The sequence below is a fragment of the Mauremys reevesii genome, linkage group 1 (assembly GCF_016161935.1).
Source record: "Mauremys reevesii isolate NIE-2019 linkage group 1, ASM1616193v1, whole genome shotgun sequence".
NCBI lineage: Eukaryota > Metazoa > Chordata > Testudines > Geoemydidae > Mauremys > Mauremys reevesii.
Window position 1 is genome coordinate 180,589,135 of NC_052623.1, and position 24,403 is coordinate 180,613,537.

At 42.6% G+C, this 24,403-nt stretch overlaps 1 long non-coding RNA gene across 3 annotated transcripts in view; it reads left to right on the top strand.

Annotated features, from left to right (window-relative positions):
- The window catches only part of LOC120400664, a 277,814-nt gene that overhangs the window by 65,530 nt on the left and 187,881 nt on the right, over positions 1-24,403 (top strand). Inside the window, exons 1-3 of one of the 3 annotated variants that reach the window (XR_005595969.1) lie at positions 15,765-16,091; positions 18,091-18,191; positions 19,008-19,360. The exons of 1 other annotated variant lie outside the window; for it this stretch is intronic. This is a non-coding gene — a long non-coding RNA (uncharacterized LOC120400664). Of the gene's footprint in view, positions 1-15,764; positions 16,092-18,090; positions 18,192-19,007; positions 19,361-24,403 lie in introns of those variants that run through there. One more of the 3 variants, XR_005595956.1, reaches the window with a different exon arrangement.

Below are 24,403 nucleotides of genomic sequence, written 5' to 3' on the forward strand. Positions count from 1 at the left end.
CTCCAGTTACATATTTTGTTTAAAAAACAGACAAAAAGAAATCTTTTAAATAAAATAAACAATGGATAAACCCAAGACAAAGAAAATGTGTGTAGAGACAGATCCATGGATTTGTTCTCTCTTCTGGCATGTGCTAATCTCCAAAAGTTCCTTCATCTGCAAGAATTGTGGCCACTCATGCAGAAAATAAAATGAACTAATTCTCATGTTTATAAGAGGTAGATAATACAGTGTTTGCCACACTGAATCAGAACAATGGTCTGTTTAGTCCAGGATCCCATAAGTAACCATGCCCAATACTATGTGTTTTATAGAAAGGTACAAAAATACCTATAATGGGGAGTTTTGGAATAACTGCTCATTTGTTATGAAAAATTCATAGGAAATGTCTAGTAACCAGGTGAGAACTAAATTTAAGGGGCTATAAAAGTGACAGGTGCAAGACTCCTATTACTTATTTGTATTATTGTAGCAAATTTGAGATGCTGCTCCTGACAGTTGTCCTGTTTCTGATAAGCTCCCCTTGCATCTACCTGCCCACAGTTACCATTTCAAGGATTCCAACTCTTTATTGTCCTAGATGGCCCTTCCATGCAGTTTACTGTGGGTGAGAGGCATACTTGTCTGTTGAGGAAATATGGCTTTCCTCATAAAAATCCTCCATAACCACTAGTACCAATTAATTTTAGGGAAGTAGCCAAAGCTACAAAAAGGAGCTAGGGAGCACCCAAATGACTTAGAATATTTGTCATTTGTGCTGGACTGGAGTCACGAAGACTGTCTTGTGAATAAGATAAAGTTAGGCTGCTATTGTCATAGATCTATAGCCCCATCACTATACAGAGCAGCTTTAGAGCAGATTTGGGAGAGAGAGGTTATTTTTCTTTATATGTGGGAATAAATCTTTACAGGCAATCGACATAGATTGAAAAATAAATTAGATGAATTTTTTATTTTTTTTAAATTGCATAAAACATCTGAGGCTCCATTAGTAATAACACAGAAGTTTACTTTTATATTATGCAAAATAAACTTGAAGGGGAAGAAAGTGAAAGAGAGACTTCACAGTCTACTCTTTGTAATATATATTTCAGATAATAAAATTTCATGTCTTCTCTAAGTTTTTTGTATAGATTCCAATGAGTTTATAGAGCATCTAGATGAATTTCAGATGGCATCTGAGCTGGTAACAGAAGGTGCAAGGGATTAATATCTCACTGCAAAACAACAGTTTGAGCAGGTGGTACTTGATGCTATTACACATATAGGTCACTTGGGAGGGTACTTAGTCACTGAACTGAATATTAATTAGGACAGCTTTCTTAGCCAATTTTTTTTAAACGAAACATTTCTTAGAAAAAAAATGATCAAAACCCAAGAGATTTATCTTAATTGAAGAAGAGTAGTTACAGTTTATTAGAAAGAGAGCTTGCTACAGTCACACTAATTTTTAGGGATGGATTATTTGTGGGATAAATTCTGGCCTAACCTTCAAATGTGATCCTTTTCTGAAGTCAGCCCTTGACTTAAGATTGAAAAAGTATAGATAAACTGATCTCCGCCCATACTTCCTCTTTCCAGCAAATCAGCTACCTTTCTGAAGTAGTTCTCTGGACTTCACAATATCTCTGCTGGAATCTGTGCCAGCAGGCTGCTTGCTGTCGTCCAATCTCATGTTCCAGAGCTTGTCTGTGGATAGGGAAAAGGTATGCATACCTTTGGAGTCTGTGGCCTAGAAAGCCTTGGAAGAAATATTTGATTACAGCAGTCAGCCAGAGTCTAAGACTGTTGGGTCAGCAGCACCGGTTGCCTTAAATACGTCTCTGCTTTTTTTCCTCTGCATTGACTTTCTATTTAATAGGATCCAATTCAAGGTCTTTGTCATGCTATTTAAGGGCGTTCCTAGGAATGGCTCAAGTTACCTAAGAAAGGTCTCTGCAACACTAACCTTCTAAGATAGCTACATTTGATTGGAAAACTGAAACTGTGGGCCAAAAATGGGAGGCTTATGAGTGCAGGAAATAAAATTTCCCTAGAAGCTGGATCTAGAAATAACTACTAAAGGAGATTAGTGACTACTAACCTCAGTATGTTGGGTTCTAAATACGAACCTCATCTTTGTGACTTATCTTTCCCACAATAGCTTTTATACACAGACACACACTAATCTAGAAACTATTCAAGAATTTACTCTTATATCTGGATAAATGGTTGAGAGGCTCTGATACTATGGTAATGAGACATTAATATTATTCTTTATGGCCATTCACACCAGTCCCACGAAAATGTATTAAATTCTTCCAAATTCTGAAACCTAGCAAAGCAACCCACAACCCTTCCCCCGTTGAGATTGTTAACTGTGTCTTTTTGACTCTTCCATTAGATTGTTTGAATATGGCACAATATTTCAACTTTGCTTCTCTCTTCCAATTCAATTGCATCTTGATTTTTATAATGAAATCTAAATTAACCCTTACTTGAAACCTCTTTCAAGAAAGTCCAATGTTTAATTATAAAAAATAAAATCCACTTAAAATCAAAAGATTTATTAATTCTAAATTTGCATATGGCTATTCTTGTATAGCTGTTGAATCTTTTTGATGCCTTGTTTAGCTAGTGATGATATATTGTAGCTATACTGCAGTTTTGACCTCTTTCCAATTTGGAATCAGTCCAAAACCTTCTATTACATTATCACTACTACTGTATGAGTAAGTGTGCAAATTTATAATGAAATGGACCACAGTAAATCTCTGATGCAGCTGTTCTCAAGCTTTTCAGAGGCTGAATATAGTAGATGATTAAAAGCTATTGATGAAATTGAGGACTTGCAAAATCACACAAATGTAGAGCTGGAAGGGACTGTAGCCTTTTATTTATTTAGAATAGATTTGGTGATGTTATCTTATACCACCATGGCGTCAGCTCTGGTTGCTAAAGTTTTGAGCTCAAAAGAGTGAAAGTCACCTCTGCTGTTTCTCTCAGATTTAGAGACTCTAGGACAGCCAATTGGGGGGGGGGGGGTTAGGGGGGGGGGTCGGGGAGGCCCGCACATCCGGGGCCCCAGCCCCCCGGCCCCCCCCCCCCCCCCTCCCCTGCATCCTGCCCCCCCCCATCCCCCTGCCCTCCCCTGCTCCCTCCCCCTCCCCCTCCCCACCCCCACCTGCCCCTCCCCCCTCCGCCCCCCCCCCCTCCCCTGCCCCCCCATCCCCCCCCCCTCCTCTCCCCCCTGACTGCCCCCCCCCCCGCCCCCGCCCCCCCACCCCCCCCCCCCCCCCCCCCCCCCCACCCCCCCCCCCCACCCCCCCCCCCCACCCACCCCCCCCCCCCCCCCCCCCCCCCCACCCCCCCCCCCCCCCCCCACCCCCACCCCCCCCCCCCCCCCCCCCCCCCCCCCCACCCCCCACCCCCCTGACCTCCTCCCCCCCTATCCCCCCCTCACCTGCTCCCTGCCCCCCCTCCCTGTGGCTGGCAGCAGTACTGGGCAGCAGCAGCCGCGCCACCGCCACCCGCCACCACCGCCACCACCGCCACCGAGCTCCCCAGCAGGGTCAGGGGGGCACTGGGGCTGCACTGCACTGCCCCCAGCCAGCAGCAGCAGAGCCCGACCCGCAGCAGAGCGAGCGAGCTGAGGCGAGCTGAGGCTGTGGGCGAGGGGAGGGGTGGGGGGGGGGCGGGGGGCGTCTCGCTAGGCTCGGGGCTCAGCAGGGGTCGTCCAGGTCGTGGTGGATGTGGCCGGCAGGCCATTGCCCCCCCACCTCTCACCTCACTTGCTATCTCTTGCTTCTTCGGTGCTGCCATTTCTGGTGACTCGTGTGGTAACTTTTTTTTTCTTATTTTGTTTTTGTTTGAAAGCAGCACCTTTTCTGTGACTGGCTCCATCTAGTGTTGAAAAGAGAAGTGCAACAGAGTTGAGCAGCAGCGCGCCATGTGGCCATATATTCAATTATATTTTCAGAATTTGCTGCGGGCCAATAAAAACTGACCCGCGGGCCGCAGTTGGCCCGCGGGCCGTAGTTTGGACACCCCTGCTCTAGGAACACACAAAGACCAAGAATAGTGACCATACATCCAACTACAAAGTCAAAGTCTAGTCTGCACTACAAATTTTATTAGAACAACAAGGAAGGTTATGATTACCCAAGCATATATAAATCCCATGAATACTCAAGCACAAGTTGTAAATAGAGTTGTACTACACCTAACACCCTCTTTTTCTTATCTGTATTTCCATATCCCAGGAATATTGGAGTGCCCATTTTTCATAGGTTGTTCACAATTCCTCTTGTTTGTATTAGTATTTACACATAACATCTACCCTGAAGTCAGGACAAGCACTTTAAATATGTTACAATAAGATATCTTATGGTCTTAAACAATACATTGCAGTTGATTTTCCACCACATCAGCTATTGACACATTTTTACAATAGTCTTAAGATCTTTACTGGCATAGTTATTCTTCAGTCACCTATTTATGTCAAGCATTCTTAAGCCTATGGCCTAGTATGGCTAAACTGAAATCTTACAGGCTTCAGCCTGTAGGCCTTGCATGTCAGACATGCTTTACTTCTATATCGGAAGCATACTCATCACTCCTAAATACTTATTGAACTTCATAGAATCATAGATTATTAGGGTTGGAGGGGACCTCAAGAGATCATCTAGTCCAACCCCCTGCTCAAAGCAGGACCAATCCCCAAATGGCCCCCTCAAGGATTGAACTCACAACCCTGGGTTTAGCAGGCCAATGCTCAAACCACTGAGCTATCCCTCCCCCTCTTATACTTCTATAATCCTACAACTTAAATCTATTTAACATACATTGATTACATATGACATAGAAGCATATAAATTGAACATAATATCACATAGCACACTAATAAACGTATGATAAAATGAACTAATTGCTACTGGACATTGAGAAATCATCAAGTCCAGGCCCCAATGCTGAGGCAGGACCAAGTAAACATGGACTCTCCCTGACGGGTGTTTGTCTAACCTGTTCATAAAAGTCTCCAATAATGGGGATTCCACAACCTCCACCTTACATAATTCTGGTTAAGAAGATTCAAGTCTTTTTTTTTTTAATTGCTCTCTGGGTAAAATTTATGTGGCTTGTCAGCTAAAAGGTAAAGTTAAAGTTGTATCAAATTTTCTAAAATAAAAATAAGTGAACATTGTTTTTCAGTTGGAGAGAGGCGTGGTTGGCCAGCATTATGATCTGATGCTGCGACAGTTTGAACTCAGGACTAATCACATGCTGTGTGGCTACTCATGTGCCCAAATATTTGCACAATCTAGCCTTACAAAGAAAGGGGTATACCATGAATAAAGAAGTTACTATATGTGGTGTATTGAAAACTCTGTAAAAATTACAAGCTCTCTCTTCAAATTTCAGGGGTTTTCCTGCTCAGAAGCTATGGGCTCCGTAGGGAAGCATGTGATCTGGGCCTTGCAGGGTCAGTTGGCAGAAAGTCAGCCTAGAGTAAAGCAGGGTGAGTTGTGCCTCTTTGCCTTAGGGAGTAGCCTGTGTTCTCTCTCTGTTTTGGGTTTCTTGTGTGGTGGTGTTCTCACCTGTAAGAAGTAAAGTAGTGTTAAGTTCCAATCTTCCAGAAAGATAGATGCATAAAATTCTCTAACTTCTGTGTGTATGCTCTGAACATAACCGTAATTTTAAGTAATGATACAGATATTGATAATCTATATCTGCATTTCTCAAACCAGGGCCTGCGGACCCCTTGGGGGTCCCAGAGGATGCCCTAAGGGGTCCACAGGCCCCGCTGATCAACACTTCCCCCTCCCTCCCAGCACCTCCTGCATGGTAAAAATCTGGCAGTGCAGTGGGGCTAAGGCAGGCTTCCTACCTGCCCTGGCTCTGCGCTGCTCCCAGAAGTGGCTGGCACATCCCTGAGGCCCTTGGAGGGGGCATGGGGTCTCCGTGCGCTGCTCCCACCCTGAGTGCTGACTCCACAACTCCTATTGGCTGGGAACTGCAGCCAATGGGAGCTGCGGGGGCAGTGCCTGCGGGCAGGGGCAGTGCATGGAGACCACCTGGCCCTCGCCTAGGACCTGCTGCCAGAGGGATGTGCCAGACACTTTTGGGAGCTGCCTGAGGTACGTGCCGCCCGGACAGAGCCTGCATCCCTCCCCAGCCCAGAGCCCGCACTCAAACTCCCTCCAAGAGCCCACACCCCTTCCTGCACCTAAATTCCTTTCTAGAGCCTGCAATCTAACCCTCTGTCCCAGCCTGGTGAAAGTGAGTGAAGGTGGGGGAGAGCGAGCAATGGAGGGAGGGGGATGGAGTGAGTGGGGGTGGGGCCTTGGAGAAGGGGCAGGGGCATGACCTCAGGAAGGGGACGGGGCAAGGACTGAGTGGGGGGGGGGGTTGGATGGGTCCCTGAAAAATTTTAAATCAAAATGGGTGTTCTTGGGTTGCTAAAATTTGAGAACTGCAGATCTACATGGATCCTAATGAAAATCCTCATTAATCATTACACACCCATACTCTTATTAGCCAACCTTCAATAGTAATTTTAAAACAGATTTTACCATTTTGAAATATTCCCACTGCATTTAAGTTTGCTAATGATGGTGTTCAGAAATCACTCAAAGCCGAGGAGGCTGACAGAGGTCTGCTTCATTCTGTGTCTAAGGTGTAAAACTGATCAGCATTGCATAACATGAGTCTCTGCATAACATAATCAGTTTCAACTGGCTCTTGTCAGACAGAGTAAATTTCCAATATCTTCCTTCCCCAGCCAAACATAACAATAACATCATAATACAGAATTTCAAATTACTTATATTCAACCTACCAACAGTGTTCAGTTAGTCTGAGGTGCACTGTGCACTGTCTCTTGGATGAGTGGGTCTCCCTGAGACATCAGCAGGATTGCTGTCAGGGGGTGGCAAGTCCACTTGTTCTGATTGTTTCATGACCTGGGGCTCTGTTGTCTCAAGTTGCTGTGGCTGTTGCTTGTCTGAGGCCCTCTTGAGAAAAATAGCAGACTCAATACTCTTCTAATCCCAAAAGGGAGGGAGATAAAGAAGGTGTCACCTATTCCTTCGTAAGTGGACAACCTCATACAATCACAGGGCAACCAAATAATAACGTGCCTACCGAAAAAGGTCTCAGCCTTACTGTGATCTACCTGTACACCTTGCTGTGTTACATTATCTTCCTGGAATGTTATTTCTGTTGCACAGAATTGATATTTTTGTTTGTTTAGTTTTAGCCCAATAGCTCTGCTTCTTTTCAGAACTGCTTGGAGCCTCTGGTCATTTTCTTCTACTGTTTTTTCCTCAGATCAAAACTTCATGTATGTAAACCTTTGTATCTTCAACAGAATTGAAAATTTGTATTTTCCAGAGACTACAAAATGAAAGGGGCACAGGGGGCTGAGCAGCACTTCCCTGTAATTGAAATTCTCAGCTGCTCTGGGATGTGCCAGTTGTGGGCACCAAGATGGGACTATCTGTTCTGAGCACTCAGTGCCCACCCACTGACCCCCAGACATTATGGAGGAGGAAGCCACTTGAATCAAATGCAGATGGAACAAGAGTCAGGAGATTAGGAATGGAGGCTGGCAGAGGTGGGGAGAAGAGGGAAACTGGGACTGCAGCTTTGAGTGTAGGGGAGACTCGGACAGACTGAGACAAAGAGCTGGTGCCAGGGGATCACCAATGGTAACAAGGAACATGGGCTTGTGGGTGATTGGAGACAGAGGTGTGGTGAAAGCCGAGAAAGACAAATCAGACAAGAAGGTGGGAGAGGGAAGAGTGGGATGGGGAGCCTGTAGGGAAAAACTAGGACTTATTAGGTGAAGAAACTGGGACTGGGATGAGAAGCCTGAGGAGTGCAGACTGCAACTGGGTAGGTGAGGAGAATGGGCATAGGAAGGGGACAATAAATGCTATGCATATCCCTATAAATATAGACTCTTAGGCTGACTTCTAAAGCAAGAAGAGGCTTGAGAATGAAAATGCTAAAGTAGAAATCATAAAAATGTATTCTCCTCCTTGGCGTTCATCTAGCTATTGTCTCAGGAAGAGTGAGTGCTAGCCACTTAGAAAAATAGATAATTATCTTAGGATGACTGCCAAGACCTAATAGTTCTTCTAAAATATGCAGAGCTTCATAGGCAATGAATTGTTTTTCATAATTTGAAGCATTGACATGCATGTTTCATGAATCAGAACTAGCATTACATTGATTAAAGCCACTAGATCTTACAATTAACAGGGTCAAAATAATTTTTTAAGAGGAAAACAGTTTCCCTAGAGATTGGGATTTTTTTTAGCATATTATAGATTTATTGAATAATATATTAAAGATACATGTTGGAGAAACAAACTTTAATGATAAAGGAAGTAGACTTTATTTCAAGAACTAGACTCAGTAAACAGTACAAGTTAATATCTCTGTAACAGATTTTATTAGACAATTGTCATGCAAAGTTAAATGTGCTTCATTCTGTAACCAGTGACTAAATCATCCCTTCTAAGTTAAATATCTGATCAAATAAATTATTAAAAATTAAGGAGGGGCATGTCAAAAAAAATTACAACAGACATTCCCAACCTTGTGATTTGCTGAGAACCTCTTGCGAATTTGACCACTTGCCTCAGTTTCACTGTGGTTAAAAGAGGTAAATCCTACATCATGTACAGTACAAATACAATTCTTTGTGTAAAATGAACATCTCTCTGTACAGAATGTATTTATAGAATTGGCCAGACGGGTGATATGGAAGAGAAGAGTTGCTCAGAGTTCACTATTGCTGCCTAGTTGCAAGTTCTTGATGCTGCTGTTGCCACAGCTTAAAATAAAATGGTATTTGTCAGGTTTAAACTAATTCCTGATGTTGCAGGACAGTACCAATTGCACCTATCTGCACCAGTAGGGCCCCTGTATCCTTGCAATGGTTAGAGCACTGGAGAGTCCTGAGTTCAGTTCCCTGCTCCAGTCAGACTTCTTGTGTGACCTTGAGCAAGTTACTTAGCTTTTCTGTGCCTCAATTCCCAATCTGTAAAATAGAGATTGCCCTAAACCAGAGCCGTGGTGTGAGGATATATACAGCAAAGGTTGTGAGGCACTCAGATAATACTGTGATGAGGCCAATATAAGTACCTTAGATAGGAAATACACACTTGGGGAGGGCTTGCAGTATTTGTGTCACTGCAGTAATGGGAGGAGATGCTTTGTTTTGGCCTGGACTCCATAGCAGTCTTGCAGGTTGAGTGTACTCAAGGATGAACTGAATTGGAACATTGTGTTCATATATCCATTGAGAGTCCCTGTGGATGGATTTTCTGCTGTCAGGGGTAACCCAATGACCACTTGAAATATTCCTTCAGTTTTTGAAAGTAATGTTACAAATATTACAAAGAGAGTACACTTATAAAGTTTGCGGATGATACCAAGCAGGGAGGGGTTGCAAGTGCTTTGGATTAAAATTCAAAATGATCAGGACAAACTGGAGAAATGGTCTGAAGTAAATAGGATGAAGTTCAATAGGGACAAATGCAAAGTACTCCACTTAGGGGGAACAGCCAATTGCACAAATACAAGATGGGAAATGATTGCCTAGGAAGGAGTACTGTGGAAAGGGATCTGGGGTCGGGGGTGGTTTAGTGGATCACAAGCTAAATATGAGTCAACAGTGTAACGCTGTTGCAAAAAACACGAACATCATTCTGGGATGTATTAGCAGGAGTGTTGTAAGCAAGACACGAGAAGTAATTTTTCTGCTCTACTCAGCGCTGATTAGGCCTCAACTGGAGTATTGTGTCCAGCTCTGGGTGCCACATTTCAGGAAAGATGTGGACAAGAAGAGAGTTCAGAGAAGAGCGACAAAAACGATTAGAAGTCTAGCAAACATGATCTGTGAAGGAAGATTGAAACAATTGGCTTTGTTTAATCTGAAAATGAGAAGACTGAGGGGGAACATGATAACAGTTTTCAAGTACGTGAAAGGTTGTTACGAGGAGGAGGGAGAAAAATTGTTTTTCTTAACCTCTGAGGATAGGACAAAAAGCAATGGGCTTACATTGAAGCAAGGGAGATTTATGTTGGACATTAGGAAAATCTTCCTAATTGTCAGGGTGGTTAAGCACTGGAATAAATTGCCTAGGGAGGTTGTGGAATCTCCATCATTGGAGATTTTTAAGAGCAGGTTAGACACACACCTGTCAGGAATGGTCTAGATAATACTTAGTCCTGCCATGAGGCAGGGACTGGACTAAATGACCTCTCAAGGTCTCTTCCAGTCCTATAATTCTATGATTTCTATGAAATATCCTAGCCAACACAGAAAAGAAGACATTTATTTTTTTTCTGATATGTGGAAGTGAGCTTTCTTTTGTTTGGTCCAAACTTTATCAAATGTCTCACCCTACAGTAGGGAATAATGTGTAATCTTCTACCAGTGTGAATGGCCATCATGTAGTTTCTATGAAAACCTTTTACTTTGGACTATATCAAAGAGTGGCTCTGCCTGGAGGGCCTCTTGCAGTAGGCTATGGCACAACAGGTGCACCTGCCTCAGTTTCCCCTCTCATGTAACAAGGATTCTATGCCAGGCTTTCTTGCCTCAATAAAACCCTGTTTGGCCTAGTTTATTACAAAACACAGTGTGAACAGTCCAAAACAGAAGTCCCAAATAGTTAATTTATGACTCCACTGTATATAGTCCTTAATATCCCATGACATGATGCCCCAAATACCATACACTGGTATCTTGTGCCTCATGTAAGCTCCTCGTTATTCCTCTTCTGTCCTTCTGCCAGGGCGGCTGGAGTGCAACCCTCCTTTTCCCAGCAAGAACCCCCAGAGCCTCTCCAATGGGAGATCATTCTTGTCACGGGAGCATTTCTCACTCCCCCCTGGCCCTCCGACTGCTTCTCCTCCTACCATCAGCCTTCCTGCCCTAGCTCTCTGGCTTGAGGAGATCAGATAAGGATCCCTCTTGCAGCTCTCTTTGCTTTCAGCCTTTCTCCAGGAAATACCTTCTGGCTCTGGCAGCTCTAATCTCCTGCCAATCTCATTCCCAGGCGCGGCTCTAGGCACCAGCAAAGCAAGCATCTGCTTGGGGCAGCCCATTTGCAGGGGCGGCAGGGATCCAGCATGGGAGCTGAGAACCAACAGGGGGCTCTGGGAGCTGTAGTTCCTTGGTTAGCTCCCTGCCTATAGAGCCAGCCCTGGAGCAGGGAAAGAACTACATTTCCCAGCATTCCCTTGGCCACTACCAACTGGAAAGGAAGGAGGGGGACCTCATGCGGCAGCATGCTGTGAGTGGAGAGTTGCACTGTGAACGGTAGGGAGACCATATTTTAACATTCCAAAAACAGGTCACTCCAGGGGGAGGGAAGCCCCAGCCTGCCACCATCCACTCCCTCCGACTGCCCCCCACAGAAACCCCAACCCATCCAACCCTCCCCCCCTGCTCCCTGTCCCCTGATCACCCCCTCCCGGGAGAAGCCCAGCACTGGGGCGGCAGGGGGTGTGGGTAGGGGAAGGGGGGAGCCCAGGGCTGGGACCAGGGGGCAGCCAAATTTTTTTTTGCTTGGGGCTGCAAAAAACTTAGAGCCGGCCCTGCTCATTCCCTCAGGCAGGCCTATCTCACCAGATTGGTTTCTGTCTGTCTGTTTCTCTCTCTGATCCTTTATAGCCCCAAGTGTGGTTCTGTTCTGGCAGATAGGCTCTGGACCAACTTCATTTAAAGGGGCCGGCCACCCTGTGGCAGGCCGTGTTTTTTTTCCATTGTTAATTGCCCCCCCATGTCCTCCACAAGCTGTTCCTACACTGCGATACTCCTAGTGACTGAAATTGATAGTCTCCTTCTCAGTCTATAAAGTTGCTCTGAGCTTTCTTCTGAGATAGGATGCCTTTGAAGTTATTCCCAGTTTGAAGTGAGAGACTCAGTTTAGCCTTGGACCTAGTCCCCGATGGTGATGTGCTATAGTACCTACTGAGCTGACTCCTCAAGTTCATATTTTCAGCCTTTGTAAACCAGGCAGAAGCTTTCTAGTTTTGCTGTTGAGAAGACTGAATTGCTGATATAAAAGGTTGCTCGAACCTGTGTGTTATTTGGCAACCTTCTCTGCCCACTGAGTCAAAGAGTTAGACTTTAATATTGTTAGTAGAAGTACTTATGGGGAGAGTGGAAATTAAATTTTTCATGTTTTATTATGCTTAGCTCTTCTGTACAATAGCTCAGAATAGCATGAACAAGAGAGGGGGGAGGAAAGAAGCAGTATATGAATTGCTAGAACGAGGGAAGAGCACTTGAACAGCACAGAGGTGGGGAGCTTTATGCCTATTTAATGACAGACTATATCCATTCGTGCATAAGGAATAGTAAAACACCTTATATTCTGCTTTTTCTCTAAGTAATGTCTTTGGACGACTAGATTTGATACAGCCATAAGGCATGCTGCTCCCTATATCCTGTGAATCTGATTGATATTAAGGACCTGAAGCAGGGAAAGAAAACAGAAAATCAAAAAGAGTTAACTGCATCTAGTACAATTGCTAAACTGCTGACATTACATAAACATGTGGAACACATTACTTGCACCTTTAGAATGTGGGGTAGTTCATTGCTGCTGTGAATCTCGGGTTCCCAGGCAAGTGAGAAAAATTCACCTGTACATACTGTGGATATTACTATTCTTTTGCCCAGCTCTACCTCAAACCTACTGCTGCCCTCTGTTTTTAGCTCTACAAATTATCTATTTGATTTCAGGATCTCTTCTGAGTTAGGATTTGGGGTCTTATTTTGCCAACTCCAGATCTAACCACTAGATGGAGCCATTTCATTTTGCTTTATGCAGTCTGGCAAACTAGGTTGCAGCACCTGGATGAAATAACCATTCAGTCACAAAAAAAAGCTTTTATTAAATAATTATACTACCATTATATGTAATCTAAAATATATCAGAAGTTAGAGGAGAACGTTTAGAGTAGAAAAATACCTGCATGTTTACAATTTGCTTCTATTAATAAATGAGAGGACAAAGTGTAATTTGTTTTCTAATACCTGTTAGTCCAGTTATTTTATTTAAATACTTAGATTTAAAAAGAAGAATTAATGAAGTTATCAAAAAATTCCAGGTTGCATCAGGGTTACATGCGGAAATATTATGCACATTGTATATGAGCATCAGTAGATCATTTCTCTGCAGTCTGACCATTGTTTTCCTGAGTCTAATGCTTGTGTGGCCTATAGCACAATGTTCTTATGTGAGATGAAAATGGTAGCAATTCTTAAAAAGTCATGCGTCAAGTACTCTGTCAAACAGAAATGTCTGAAATCTCTGTATGTAATTTGAGGGGCCATTTCTTGTGTTCTGAAGTCAATTTAGCCCAGACGTAGTGGACTTGATTCTACATTGCCTTTTACCTTGCATAGCTGTGACAGCCATCTTTGTGGGCAAAACAGGACTGAAATGGAGGAACTCCAGAGCTTGAAAGCACAAGTCTCTCTGCAATTTGAGCTAAAGAACTAGACTCTGTAGATGCAGGTTTTAACAGTACCACATAATGAATGCTGACTGACCAGTGAGTTACGTAGTAACTTATACTTGTGCAAGGTGGGAATAAAATGTTACATTTCTCTGTTTTGCCCATATGTAAATGACTTAGCCGGGTGGCAGACCTTTTCTAGGGCTTAACTTTTTTGTAGATTAAAATAATGTGATGTAACAATCTTCAGAGAACTCCTGTTCTCTGTCCATTTTTACTTGTGTTTTTCTGGTTTGTTTCTCCTTTTTTTTCATTGTCTCCTTTTATTTACTTTTGCTCCTGTGTTGGTTTTCCTTTTATTTCCTCTGTTTTTCTTCTCTGATCAGTATGCCTCTATTTTTTAGGATAATACTATTCTAGTCAGTTTCATTCTGCTGTTGTTTCCTTGTATAAAACAACTTGGTACTTGAGCAAAGTGCTACTTCCGCTGTACTGCAGATGACACTGCATAACAGCATGCTGCTCCTTGACTCACTCAGTCTCTCTCTTTTACCTTCCCTCCCCCCACTATACATGGGATTCAATAATCACAGTAGTGCACTTACTGAGCATTGTTGAACCATCACACATCACTTCAATAGCACTTTCTATCTAAGCAATAGCGATGTTCTATTTTTGTCTGTTGGGAATATAGAGAAAACTAAAAGGGAAAAATGACAGTGAATTTCAGCCGAGAATATTGCCAGAATGTGTGAAGTGTTGGGTGAAATCGGATGGAATAAAGCAATATAGGAGAAGAACACAGAGGGGAAATAGAAAGTGTTCAAAGATAGATTAAAGGCTGCCCGCAGGTTATGCGTGTCATATAGCAATAAATACAGTATGAGTGGAAGGAAAAAAGGCCAAGGTGGATGAACAAGTACATACAAAATGCAATCACGGATAAGAAAAAGGAATGTAAGAGGTATAAAACATGAGGTACAGGGTAGGGCGGGGAAGAATACAGAATGAAGTTGAGAGAGTGTAAAAATTTGATAAGAAAAGCAAAGGCGGAGGATGTCTTAACCTCTCAAGCAATCTTCTTTTCAAGTGCAAAGGGAGCAGCATGCAGTCAGTGAAGGATCTCTGAGGTGGTGCGAGTAATTTATTGATGGAAGATTTAGACATTACTAAACTACTTTAATTCTTTGCCTTCATATTCAAACAGGAGAATGGAGAGGACATATGCGAGAAACAGCCATAAATGTGTCAGGGGAGAAGAAATAAATAGTAAAAAGAAATAGGATCGTGCCAGAGCACGTGATGGAGAAATTAAAATGTATGAAGACTGACAGAACTTAAGGACCATAAGGGACTCATTTGAGAATCCAAAAGGAAATTGAAAAAGGATTAGGGGAACCATTAGCAGATATTTAAAAATCACTTCAGAAACTGGGGAAACTCCAAAGGCATGTAAGCAGAGTTTGCGCAGGGCTGTCATTAGCCTTCCTTTGAGAAGGGCTGTAAAGAACTTTAGGAAAAAGGAGACATGGAAGCTTGTGTTGAAAAGTACTAGAAGAGCAAATCAGGAGTGAAAGAGGAAAACACCCAGAAAATTCTAACTTAAATGCAAGAGTAATTATAAATAATCTTAACATGGGATGTTATGCATAACATATCTGTTAGGCTGTAAACAACTTCTATATTTTTAAAACAGAAAATTGTAAAGTTACCTATATGTATGCTTTCTGGGTGCAGCTCTCATTTGCTATATATTGACTCCGTAGCACAACAGAACCCCAAACTGGTTGAGGCCTATAGGCCACTACACAACATCCATGATAATTTATTCAAATGCCTGATGCTTCAGTCATTCCTCAGGCTTGGTCTACACTTTCAAATTAGATTGACCTAGCTACATTGTCCAGATCTGTGAAAAATTGCATGCCCTGAGTGCCATAGATTGATCTAACTTCCAGTGTAGACATGACTAGATCCACAGAAGATTTCTGTGGACCTAGCTATCACTTAGAGGCATGGATTAACTCCATCTATGGAAAATCTGCTTATGTTGATGTAGGAAGAGTCTATGCCATGGTGCTACAGCAGCACTGCTGCAGTGCTGTAGCTGTGCCTCTGTAGCACCTGTAGTGTAAACATGGCCTTTGGGGGTGTGATCTGTGTCTGTTGGCCCACTGAGCCACTAGGGGGTGGTGCAGAGCTACTGCCTCACTGGCTGGCCTCTGTCACTGGGGAATTAGTGGAGGAAGGGGCGCCAGCAAGGGTCTGTAGCATGCCCCTCAGGCAAGGGAGTGCCAGCAAGAGTCTCTAGTGCTATCGGGATTCTGCTACCTGAGGTGGCTGGGGTAGGGGAATGCAGGCCCACCCAACTCCAATGCGTTCCAGCCCAGGGCCCTGACAGTGGTGGGGCAAGGGTCCCGCCACTGGGTCAGCGGGTTCCCTGTGCAACACGCTGACCAAATAGACTCACCGCACTGTGCAATTCTGTCCCTGGGCTACTTCCTACCTGGTTGCTTGAGCGAGTCCCTCCAGTCCCTCCAGCTCATCCGGGTACTCAGCTGCTGGCAGCTCCAGCTCCCCCTCCACGTCAGGCTCCTCCAGTTCCTCCGGGTCTTCGGTGGCAGGTAGTCCCGGTAGCCCCTGTCCTTCCTCCAGGTCAGGTTCCTCCTGGTCCAGGGCCTCCCCTGGCATGGCAGAAAGGTCTGAAGGGAACAGCCAGAAATCTGTGTCTGCCTCCCTCCCTGGAGCTGCCCTGACTGAGCTATGGGCCCCACCCCTTATACTTCCTGTTCCACCCCTCCCTTTCCAGGGGGTGGAGTAAGCTTGGTCTGGCCTCACCCACTCAGGCTGATAGAGCGGCTCTTTACCCTCAGGTTTGGAGGGAAGCCACCCTGGCTCCCTACAGTGAGCAGTAAGGAAGGAAAGTTACATAAATACAGGGGAAAATATCAAAACCTTCTGGATATTCCTGATTGGCTTCTGGAGACTCCTCTGAAATACATAGGGTATGTTTCCACTTCAAAGAAAAACCCACGGCACTGAGTCTCAGAGCCAGAGTCAATTGACTCAGGCTCACTAGGCTCAGGCTGTGTAGCAGTGTAGATGTTCCTGCTCTGAAATCTGCTGAGGGGGAGAGTCTTGGAGCCCAGGCTCCAGCCCCATAGCCCCAGTCTAGCAAGCCTGAGTCAATTGACCTGACTCTGAGACTTGGCGCCATGGCTCTTTCTTTACAGTGTAGATGTATCCATAGACTCTCAAAAAGGTAAGAGTGAGTGTCTCCATGGCCTGATGGTATTCACAGATGGGTACTCGGCATGTAGACAACCTTTTTATTTGTGGGGGCTAGAGTTAAAATATAAAATAGCTGTTGAATGTAATTTTTTAACTAATTGTTGTAGCAGGGACAGCCCCATATAACTCGCTCTGTTTTCTTCAGCCTAGGATGGGTATAGTGCTCTGATCATCTTGGCTGCTTGAAGTCCCTCTCTTTTCCCCCAGGGTGTCAGCTGGTTCTTGGTCGCAGGGGTCAGGTTGAAGGTCACCCCTACAGCAAGCTATGGCTCCTATATTCCCTAGCTGTGAAATGGCTTCACAAGCAGGGTGTCCTCTTATGAAGGGGAAATCCATATGCTGGGTGAGGCTCACTTGTCTGTGCTTCTGCTTTCTGAACCAAGCTGGCTGTTTCCTTTTTCATCTCACAGAGGCTACTGATCCTCTTTCTCTGTGCACCAGGACTTTTTGATATCCTCAGTCTAGGGAGACCTGAGAGAGTTCCAGCCGGCCACCACTCCTCTGGGGCTGACTCCAATTGGCCCTTCTCTTTTCCCTTTTCCCTTGCCGTCCCCCTCCCCCCGAACCTGGCATGAGTTCCATGTGCTCTTTTCACAAGGAGCCCGTGATTCTTGGCCTGTCCTCTTTGTAGACTCTGACCAGGGTCCCATCATGCATGGGGGTCAAAAGGCCTCCCACTGCCATCTTGCTAGTAGTTTTTTCCTTGTTAGTCTCCCTGGGTGAGAGGAACCCAGGGTATTATGTAAGTAAAATATAAAAGCGAGATTAAAGCGATTTTTCTCTAGTGTAATAACAGATCAGCTGTAGGTTGTTCCCTTTCCTGTGCTTCTTAATTCTGAAATCTTATGCCCGAGCTTCCAAAAAAGAGAGTTTTTCCAAGAAAATGTGAATAGGGACAGGTGAACCCAGTTAATTTAATTCAGCAAAGGAATTTTATAGGTACATTTTCTCTGAAGTCATTTATTTTTACACTGTCCAGTATTCAATCAAGATTTGAATGGAGAGGCTACAAAATTATTTAGAACTTGAAACCCACATAACTCCAAAAGTCTTGAACTTGTATTTGTTACGTGCTTCAGATGTATAGTTGTGATTTCAACCATGATTGACTGATTACTCAGTTTCATCTCTTGTGAGACAGCTGTCAGCTAACAGAAAGATCAGTTCAGAAATTTCTCTGAATGTCAGCTGTTTTCTGAAGTGAAGTTGATAAAAATGATGTTGGTACCAGCAACCAATGAACATAGTTTATGCTCCACATTGAATTAAAATCTAACTTTGATTCAAAATGGGACAATCACAGCTCTACTGATGTATGATTTTTACATGTAGACAAGGACAAAAACTGATGACTTACAGCTTATTGATGTTGCAGAAGAATTCATTTTCAAGAAACTCAGGGCAAGATAATTGTTGGGAACTTTTTCAGATTGGTAAGTCATTCTTTTCATTTGTGCTCAAAAAAAGTAATGTTCTAATGAGTAGTTTTGTACCATGACTAAACTTGTCCACATTTAATAGTGAAATAATAAGCCTCTGTCCCAAAGTTTCTTTACTTTATTAATGCAATCCTAACTTCTGGAGGGACTAAAACCCCAGACTCCCAGTCAGCTATTCCCATGACGTAAGTGGGGAATGAACTGCTTAGGGCTTTGCATGTTACTTCACATAAGGTCCCACAAAATCAAAGTTCAGCCCTAAATGATGAACATTGCTTGGTTAGTATGCACCTACATATCAGTGAACTGATGTTTTTACTAGAAAGTAATAAAAGTAAACTAAAGTTAAAATCTTACCTATACTAATACTTTATCACAAGTGATGAAGGTAATGGTTTTGTTCACATTCTGGTTAAATGTTTTTCTGTACTTCAAAACCACTACATAGTTTGACATCATCTGACATGATAGGAAATTTCTAATCAAGCAAGGCCCTAATCAATCAAGCAGTAATAGGGATATTGTGGGTCATAACTGTAGTGTATTGTCAGATATATATGGAGAAGCTAGCTCAAAACCTGCTTAAACAGCGATGTGATCACCAACTTTAAGAAAGAAAAACTAACTATAACTTAACTAAGTATAACTAACTAACTTAAGGCATGAGACTGTCTAACTAAATAGACAGTCATATAGTATTGCTTGTTAAAGTTGGTTTAAAGGTCTAGTTCCTTGCTCTCTAAATTGGCAGGTGACTGTTCTGGTTGGTTTATATCATTGATAATCTTCCTTGGGAATCCTACTTTTCAGGACTAATGTAATTCAGGAATGAGGTGAACCATGGAAGTGCTGAGAAAATGGAGAGGGAAAATATTCATGGCTTTGAGGACACACCTAGTAAGCATTTGGGGGGGAAACAAAGAAATATGTTCTGGTAACAGACATGACTTCAGTTTTATGTAATATATTAAAAGGAAAAATATTTGCCTCAGAGAAGAAATATTTGTCACTGGCAGTATGTTGAATGTTAATTTCCTTAGCTATTTTCTAGGTTCTATTTTTTTTTGAGGTTGTTTTCTTGTCATTGTGTGTGGTGGTGATGGAGAGTCTGATTAATGATGCTGCTAAACATTAGCTGTGAAACGTTTTGATGTAGTTTTACAGAAAAGTAAGGAAACATTTAATTTGTAATATGATCCATTAAAAATATGGTACGAACTTAACATTGTTTGAGTTATACTCAGTAATTATTTTAACCGGTGCTTGAAGATGTTAAGATTAAATAAATTCAACTGAAAGAACATGAACAGATTAATGGTGTAATCTCCATCATGCCCCACTCTAGCATGTGAGCTACTCAGCAACAGGAAGAAGCACTTGCTTCTCATGCTGATCTGTTAACTTCTGGCTAGGCAACATTAAGCTAACACTGAAAAATGGAGTACAAATTGAGTAAATTAGTGTGTAGTACAATGTATATGTGTTGCATATTTTAACAGATTTAAAATTTTTCAAATTAAAAGTTTCATTGAAAAATGGCCCTTTTTATTTAAAAAAAATAATTTAACATCTTCCACAATGTTGTTTACTGATTTTTTTTCAAAAATTAATTTCAATTTTTTTTATCCATAGAAAATTGTTCTTAGTAAGAAAAAATGGTAACATTTGTAGATTTTGGTCAAAATGCTGTGGAAAAATCCCCTTCCCCCAAGTCCATTTTGAACAAAAATAGCAAACTCTTTTTCCTGTTTTTTTCCCCCCAATCAGCTCTACTATACAAATCTATCTTGATACAAAAACTATGTTAAAAGAAGGATAAGGTTGCAACGTGAAGCACTTCTAAGTTTGAAAATGTTGACTGTGCAACCTTAACTATGCCTTCTTTTTTGTAAGTACATTGTCAGTGTTTTTAAATGATTACAAGCTCTTTCTCAAATAATACAATATCAAAATCATACTTTTTTATACTACCTTAGATAAACAAGTAGATCTGTATACATAATGTAAAAAACTAGTATTCCCAAAGTTAAAAGAGAAATAATTTAATATCTTTCATAATTAGGGTTTATTTTTATAGTCTTCTGACTGCTTTTGTTTGCTTCCCATGTTTCCTGTTGCAGAAACACCTTTCAGCCTCACCCTCCCTCTCTCTCTCTCCGCTCTCCTCCAATTAACTTATTCACACAATGGGAGAGAAATTGAATCAATCCGAGGTCTAGTTTGCACCTCATTGTCTGATCTCTCCGGAAGCATCTCTGCTGCCTCTTTCTCCTGTCTCTCTCTAACCCTTTGCCCTTTCATTAGTGTACACAGGCTCCATTCAAACACACACCTGTCAGGGATGGTGTAAGTATACTTAATCCTGCCTTAGCATGGGTGGAGGGACTCACTAATTGTTGACCTCTTGAAGTCCCTTCCAGCTCTTTTGTTTCTACAATTCTATGATTCTATTCAGCAGGCACAGAGAGTTAAATACAAAGGGACCTGGCTGTCTAGGAACGATATGAAGGAGGGTGGAAGTGGACATGGATTCTTTAATACAGGTTTTACACTACTTTCTGCCCAAAACTCTGTCTCCTCAGCGAGGCTGTCCCCCGCCCCCCATCATCCTTCCCCCTCCCCTGGTAGCGCCTACTATTCTCAGCCCCTGCACTTCAGTGCCAACCCGGCAAATACAGTGGGAAGCAAAGAGAAGCCTGACAACCTAACAGGCTCCTCAGCTTTCTGGCTGGCTGGTTGCCCAGGCTGCCTTGGTCCCCATCTCTCATCCCGGCAGGCTGCCTGGCTCCACAGCTGGTTGGCTACGTGCTTCCCAAATTCTTTAGCTGGCTGGTGGGCTGCCTAGCTCCCTGGACTTCCCAGCTTCCTGGACTCTCTAGCTGAACGCCTGGGGACTACCGAGCTCCCTATCTGGCAGGCAGCCCAGGAAGCTGGGTAGCTAGGGAGCCAGGTAGCCTGGGAAGCCCTCATCTAGGGCACTATTTCAATACAATCTAGCAGAGGATCCATGGGGAAGTAGGAAAGGGGAGGTCCCTTTGCCTCCCATTATAGCTGGTCCAAAACTTTCCTGGCTGCAGAGCTACCCGGGCTCCCCAACTGCCTGCCCCATAGACCACTATAATGCCTTGGAAGCAGGGCACCCCACCAGATGGGAAGCCAGGCAGGGCAGGGCTCAGGAGACATTTTTCTTAGCTCAAGCAGGTATCAAAAGGAAGCTCTCTCTCCCACACCCCTGCAGACGCATGACTGTGCTTCCTCCTCCGCTTTTTTCTCTTTTTGTCCTTAAGGCCTATTGAAGATGCTTGGAATTTAATGCAGATACCTGCACAGAGAAATTTAGTCCATGGAACATTCAGAGACTTTAGGTAAAACTGACCAAGGTCACTGAATATGCCAAAAATACATTTTTTCTCATCTTTAATATATTTATAAAGAAAAACAGTCAACATTGCCAACAAATATCTAAAGGCACTTTCTTGACCCACTGTGACTATCTGCCTCACAAATTTTATCTTTTTAATCCTTTCCTCATAGACATTAAAGCTTTCCAAAAAAATGGTTGCAAGATTTTATTTTTTTTATAATGGGGAAAATTTTCAATCAATCATCTCTCAAAAATGGCTAACACTTTTTGTGCCAAACCTTCAAAAAAGGTCAACCCTATAAGGAAAGGAATCATGCCAAATTTTAGCAGAAATGATGGCATACTGACAAAGATACAGCTTTCTAAAATGAGGCTTCTAATAGAAGGGATTAGGTATCCTTAACTTTAGGCATCACTCTTGAGCTGAGTGGGAAACTGTTTTTCCATCCTGCAAAACTTTTTGACATTTAAAACAATTTCTCATTTCACACTGGGACAAAGCAGGCACCATTTTTTTTTCTTTTGCAAAAAACCAGCAGGAGAGAGAGGTGGGAGATTCAAGTTCATGATCTGAATCATGAATCTGATTCTCTCACTCGCTCACACGTGCACTCATGCTTTCAGGTCCATTTCTGGTCCGTGAAACCTTTCTCCATGAAAGTTTAATCAGAATTAATACCATTCCACAAAAAGTGTTGGGTTTCAACCAGTGGCCATTTTCCAACAACCACTAAAAGCTTTGTTGGAAAATTCTCGAATAGATCTAATCATTATGCATCCCACCTATAATTATTCAGAATCAAAGCTCATTATCAATTTTGCTCTCAATAGTAAAATGTGGAAGAAAGTCACTTAAGGCCTGTTGCAGTGGGCCTTGCCTTTCAGCATCCAGCTGTGGATGATGCCTTAGTTTTCTTCCTTGGTCTGGTATAATTACATACAAAGTGTTACATACACATACTAAAGTTCCAGAAACAAAGTCTCCCCTCATGGAGTCTGGTGTCTTAACCTATGAAATGTCCCAGCACTTACTGGAACCCAGTCCTGTCCACACCTTCTCTTCAGGCTTCTGCAGCCCTCCATTAGGGTCTGTGAATAGTCCCCTTCCACTCTTTCAGGGGTTCATTCTTTACAACAGGCATTGTAGGCATCTGGAGAGACATAACAGCTCCTGCAGGTCTCCCTGCGGAGAGACTAGCAAGTGCTCCTTCCCTGTTCTTTCCAACATTTCTTTCTAGACTGAGAAAATGGCTTGTCTTTTTTCCACTTCCTCACTTTGCAGAAGATCTTTATTCTAGTTTACAAATCTAATGGAATCTGCACTGCAGAATTCCCTTGATCTGAGAGGAAAATCAGGTTCAGGTCAGCACTGAGTCTTCAGATCTCTTAAAGTCCCAGCTCACTCTGTGACCTGGCCAGATTCTTACCATCCTAACTCACATACTAAATAGTACCTTACTATGCAAGTAGTCACATTTAAACCAATGGAACAACTTACAGAGAGAGTGAGAGACTATTTAATGATAGGTAAGGGGAGAAGAATCTGACCTGATGGTACCAAACAAAATGTTTGTGTTGCAAGCTTTCTACTTAGTGGAAAAAAATTAAAACAGAAAAAAATGCTTACATAGCAAAAACTTTGGGACTTACCCATGCTATACATGGAGTATAGTTTAGTTCTTAAATATGTGAAAACTGAGTGGTGATCTACCAGAAGCATTAGTGTGCACTTCATACTTCAGCTCATCAGGCATCTATCACTTTTTTAGGATGCTTTTTTAAGAGGGTTCATTGGTAAGTTTGTCTAAATATTCTGAATTTTATAGATCTTAGTGCTTTTTCTGTGGTAGTCTGACCCTTGATTCACAGACTTTTAAATCCCTAGGTAAATGGTTGCCAAGGACTGATGAACACAGACATTTCAGTAACAGTCTTACGTTAAACTGACAGGTTAAAGGCATTCTATATATTTTCTGTCACGTAATGCCCTTAGGACAGTTCAGAGGTTCAAATCAGAGTTGAAGATGAACTGATCCCAGTGAAACTCTATACATGGTCTATTTCGTGTATCTCAGAGACAGAGGTTTCTTAGTAATTCTTATAAAATAAAGTGAAAAGCTATGGCTGTAGAACATATTATCAAATTAGTTGTATTTTTGCTTTATGGATGAAAAGACAAGCACAAATATTACACTGAAAAGGCTTGATTATAATCTCACATGTACAGGTGTGTATGCTGTACATATAGAAAATTTGCTTCCCTAACAGATGTTTTGAAGTACACAATATGTGTCTGCATCTCTGAACTGATCCTAAAAGGAGAAACAACCAATGAAAGGAGTTCAGGCTGGAATTTCCAAAGGAGCCCAAGGGAATGAATTTTAGAGGGATTTAGCACCTAGCTCCTTTGAAAATACCAGTCTTAAAGTTTAAAAATATGTTGCATTTGCCAGTAGCAGCAAGTCTGGGAGTAGCCACATATTGGAAATTAAGATGTAGTAATCACTACTCTCTGCTAGATAGGAAAATAGAAGTTGGCATGTCAGATCAGATGAATCATCCATCTAGTCTGGTATTTTGTTTCCAACAATAGCCTATCAGGTTGCTTCAGAAGGTTGTATGGAACCCTGTAAGGGAATAACCTGCCAAAAGGGGAAAGATTTCATTTTCATGTCATATCCATTACAAGTTGGCTTATCATCTGAAACATGAGCAACTATATCCCATCCAAAACTTGTGTGTTGTTGTGGTGTTTTGTTTTTCCATTCTTACTACTATAACCCTGGATGCTTACCTGGTGTCCCATTTTTAGGTTAGGGAAATATGATTGCCCTAACTATCC